The sequence below is a fragment of the Solanum tuberosum genome, unplaced genomic scaffold (genome assembly GCF_000226075.1).
Source record: "Solanum tuberosum cultivar DM 1-3 516 R44 unplaced genomic scaffold, SolTub_3.0 scf00005, whole genome shotgun sequence".
In the NCBI taxonomy this organism is placed as follows: Eukaryota; Viridiplantae; Streptophyta; class Magnoliopsida; order Solanales; family Solanaceae; genus Solanum; species Solanum tuberosum.
In genome coordinates this window covers 1,498,078-1,503,133 of record NW_006238931.1, presented here as the reverse complement: position 1 = coordinate 1,503,133, position 5,056 = coordinate 1,498,078, and the positions used below count along the sequence as shown (strand labels likewise).

At 26.9% G+C, this 5,056-nt stretch overlaps 1 long non-coding RNA gene across 6 annotated transcripts in view; it reads right to left on the bottom strand.

Moving 5' to 3' along the window:
* LOC102595928 (uncharacterized) overlaps positions 1-4,010 on the bottom strand; it is a 6,838-nt gene extending 2,828 nt beyond the window's left edge. For 3 of the 6 annotated variants that reach the window (XR_001473417.1, XR_001473425.1, XR_001473416.1), the window contains exons 1-2: positions 3,892-4,010; positions 1,878-1,952 (exon numbers count right to left, since the gene is read on the bottom strand). This is a non-coding gene — a long non-coding RNA (uncharacterized lncRNA). Of the gene's footprint in view, positions 1-1,662; positions 1,696-1,877; positions 1,953-2,954; positions 3,036-3,891 lie in introns of those variants that run through there. The other 3 variants (XR_366582.2, XR_001473418.1, XR_366581.2) reach the window with 3 other exon arrangements.
* Between the last annotated feature and the right edge of the window lie 1,046 nt (positions 4,011-5,056).

Below are 5,056 nucleotides of genomic sequence, written 5' to 3'. Positions count from 1 at the left end.
TAGAATTCAAAAATCAAACTAGTGCTAAAATCCCAAATTCAAACTATTAGTATTCCTAAAATCTCAATAATAATTCAAACTAGTCCTAAATTCAAAATTCAAACTAATCTTAAAATCACAAATTCAAACTAGCCCTAAAATCCCAAAATCTAACTAGTACTAAAATCCTAAATTCAAATTAGCTAGCTATTCCTAATCCCAAATTCAAACTATTAGTCCTAAAATCTCAATAATAATTCAAACTAGTCCTAAATTCAAAATTCAAACTAATCTTAAAATCACAAATTCAAACTAGTCCTAAAATCCCAAATTCAAACTGGTCCTAAAATCCCAAATTCAAACTAGTCCTAAAATTCCAAAATCTAACAAATTAAAGCTAAGTGTCAACACTAAATGGACAGAAATCGATCTTGCAAGAAAATCAATTTTGTCATCAATAGGATCAATTAGTGTTGGTACTTATGCTTAACAAACACTCGATGGACACAAAAAAATTATCACAAAAATTAAAGCTAAGTATTAATACTAGATGGACACAAACACATCAATTGAAAACAATTGTACTTAAAACTTGAGAAAGTTAGAAGCACCAACCTTATCTCCAACTTTGATGAAAGAAGCAATATAAGTCTTGTATCAACTTTTTTATATGTTGAGCTACCTCAGTTGCCTAGCACGAAAAGTTCTTAAATTAGTTAAATATAAACTTCAAATCCAATAATATTGGTTATATATATATATATATCCAAGTTTTAATAAGTTCAAGTTTCAATTCAAGTTCATATCTAATTTCTAAACTTAATAAGTTATATATTCAAGCTAATTAGTTCCAAGTTCAAGTTCTAATTTCAAGTTCATATTCCTAATTAAATTCAATTTATAGTAAATTCAAGTTAAAATTAATTATAAGTTCTAATTAATTTGTAATTTAAATCCCTAAAATTCCAAATTCAAACTACATTGCCAGTGTCCCAAATTCAAACTATTAATTAGATCTAAAATATCAAATATAATTCAAACTATTAGTCATAAAATATCAAATATAATTCAAACTATTAGTCCTGAATTCCAAATTCAAACTAGTCTTAAAATCACAAATTGAAAGTACTCCTAGAATTCAAAAATCAAACTATATTACTAAAATTCCAAATTAAAACTATTAGTAGTCCTAAAATCTCAATAATAATTCAAACTAGTCCTACATTCAAAATTCAAACTAGTCTTAAAATCACAAATTCAAACTAGTCCTAAAATCTCAAATTCAAATTAAACCTAAAATCCCAAAATCTAACAAATTAAAGCTAAGTGTCAACACTAAATGGACAGAAATCGATCTTGCAAGAAAATCAATTTTGTCATCAATAGGATCAACTAGTGTTAATATTTATGCTTAACAAATTTATTATTTCTAAATTTAAAGCTAAGTGTCAACACTAGATGGACACAAATCGATCTTGCAAGAAAATCAATTTTGTCATCAATAGGATCAACTAGTGTTGGTACTCATGCTTAACAAATATATTATTTCTAAATTTAAAGCTAAGTGTCAACACTAGATGGACACAAATCGATCTTGCAAGAAAATCAATTTTGTCATCAATAGGATCAACTAGTGTTGGTACTTACTTATGCTTAACAAATATATTATTTCTAAATTTAAAGCTAAGTGTCAACACTAGATGGACACAAATCGATCTTGCAAGAAAATCAATTTTGTCATCAATAGGATCAACTAGTGTTGGTACTTATGCTTAACAAACACTCGATGGACACAAAAAAATTATCACAAAATTAAAACTAAGTATTAATACTAGATAGACACAAACACATCATTGAAAAGAATTGTACCTAAACTTGAGAAATTTAGAAGCACCAACCTTATCTCCTACTTTGATGAAAGAAGCAATATAGTCTTGTATCAACTTTTTTAGATGTTGAGCTTCCTCAGTTGCCTAGCACGAAAAGTTCTAAAATTAGTTATATATAAACTTCAAATCCAAGAATATTAGTTGTGTATATATATATATATTCAAGTTTTAATAAGTTCAAGTTTCAATTCAAGTTCATATCTAATTTCTAAGCTTAATTAGTTCCAAGTTCAAGTTCTAATTTCAAGTTCATATTCCTAATTAAGTTCAATTTATAGTAAATTCAAGTTATAATTAATTATAAGTTCTAATTAATTTGTAATTTAAATCCATAAAATTCTGAATTCAAACTAGCTAGCTATTGTCCCAAATTCAAACTATTAATAAGATCTAAAATATCAAATATAATTCAAACTATTAGTCTTAAAATATCAAACATAATTCAAATTATTAGTCCTAAATTCCAAATTCCAACTAGTCTTAAAATAACAAATTGAAAGTACTCCTAGAATTTCAAAAAACAAACTATAGTGCTAAAATTCCAAATTCAAACTATTAGTAGTCCTAATATTTCAATAATAATTCAAACTAGTCCTATATTCAAAATTGAAACTAGTCTTAAAATCACAAATTGAAAGTACTCCTAGAATTCAAAAATCAAACTATAGTGCTAAAATCCCAAATTCAAACTATTAGTAATCCTAAAATCTCAATAATAATTCAAACTAACTCAAATAATACCCAAGTTCAAACAACTCCTTAAATACCCTAATTCAATCTAATCTTACAATTCCAAAATCAAACTAATTAACTTAAGAAATACCGAATTTCAAACAAATCATAAGATACCCTAATTCAAACTAACCCTAACATTAAAATTTTCAATTCACAATCAACAAACACAAAATAACAATCCAATAATCCCTAATTCAAACTAACAATCAAAAACCCTAAATCATTCACTTACTAACTAACAATCAATCAAACTAACAATCAATAAAACTAAGTATATTAGTACTCTAATTTTGAGATACTTCAACTAAATAGAAACAAAAGTAATCTAATATGGAGGTTCTAAAAATTCACCTTCACTAAGAAGGTCGGGGATGGAGGTGCTGGCCGAGATGGAGGCGACGCCGGTCGGAATGGAGGCGGCGCCGGTCGTAAATTCAAACAAGCTAGCTAGTGTCCCAAATTCAAACTATTAATAAGATCTAAAATATCAATTATAATTCAAACTATTAGTCCTAAAATATCAAACATAATTCAAACTATTAGTCCTAAATTCCAAATTCAAATTAGTCTTAAAATCACAAATTGAAAGTACTCCTAGAATTCAAAAATCAAACTATAGTGCTAAAATCCCAAATTCAAACTATTAGTATTCCTAAAATCTCAATAATAATTCAAACTAACTCAAATAATACCCAAGTTCAAACAACTCCTTAAATACCCTAATTCAATCTAATCTTACAATTCCAAAATCAAACTAATTAACTTAAGAAATACCGAATTTCAAACAAATCCTAAGATACCCTAATTCAAAATAACCCTAACATTAAAGTTTTCAATTCACTCACTAACTAATAGTTAGGGTTTATTAATTGATGCAAAATCAATTTTGTCATCAATAGGATCAACTAGTGTTGGTACTTATGCTTAACAAATATATTATTTCTAAATTTAAAGCTAAGTGTCAACACTAGATGGACACAAATCGATCTTGCAAGAAAATCAATTTTGTCATCAATAGGATCAACTAGTGTTGGTACTCATGCTTAACAAATATATTATTTCTAAATTTAAAGCTAAGTGTCAACACTAGATGGACACAAATCGATCTTGCAAGAAAATCAATTTTGTCATCAATAGGATCAACTAGTGTTGGTACTTATGCTTAACAAACAATCGATGGATACAATAAAATTATCACAAAATTAAAACTAAGTATTAATACTAGATAGACACAAACACATCAATGAAAAGAATTGTACCTAAACTTGAGAAATTTAGAAGCACCAACCTTATCTCCAACTTTGATGAAAGAAGCAAAATAGTCATGTATCAACTTTTTTACATGTTGAGCTTCCTCAGTTGCCTAGCACGAAAAGTTCTTAAATTAGTTAAATATAAACTTCAAATCCAAGAATATGCTAGTGTCCCAAATTCAAGCTATTAATTAGATCTAAAATTTCAAATATAATTCAAACTATTAGTTCTAAAATATCAAATATAATTCAAACTATTAGTCCTAAATTCCAAATTGAAACTAGTCTTAAAATCACAAATTGAAAGTACTCCTAGAATTAAAAAATCAAACTATAGTGCTAAAATTTCAAATTCAAACTATTAGTAGTCCTAAAATCTCAATAATAATTCTAACTAGTCCTATATTCAAAATTGAAACTAGTCTTAAAAATCACAAATTCAAACTAGTCCTAAAATCCCAAATTCAAACCAGTCCTAAAATCCCAAAATCTAACAAATTAAAGCTAAGCGTCAACAATAGATGGACACAAATCGATCTTACAAGAAAATCAATTTTGTCATCAATAGGATCAACTAGTGTTGGTACTTATGCTTAACAAATATATTATTTCTAAATTTAAAGTTAAGTGTCAACACTAGATTGACACAAATCGATCTTTGCTAAGAAAATCTAATTTTGCTTCAATAGGATCAACTAGTGTTGGTACTTATGCTTAACAAATATATTATTTCTAAATTTAAAGTTAAGTGTCAACACTAGATTGACACAAATCGATCTTGCTAGAAAATCAATTTTGTCTTCAATAGGATCAACTAGTGTTGGTACTTATGCTTAACAAACACTCGACGGACACAAAAAAATTATCACAAAATTAAAGCTAAGTATTAATACTAGATGGACACAAATACATCATTGAAAACAATTGTACTTAAACTTGAGAAATTTTGAAGCACCAACCTTTTTCCAACTTTGATGAAAGAAGCAATATAAGTCTTGTATCAACTTTTTTAGATGTTGAGCTTCCTTAGTTGCCTAGCACGAAAAGTTCTTAAATTAGTTAAATATAAACTTCAAATCCAAGAATATTAGTTTTATATATATATATTCAAGTTTTAATAAGTTCAAGTTTCAGTTCAAGCTCATATCTAATTTCTAAACTTAATTAGTTATATATTCAAGCTAATTAGTTTCAAGTTCA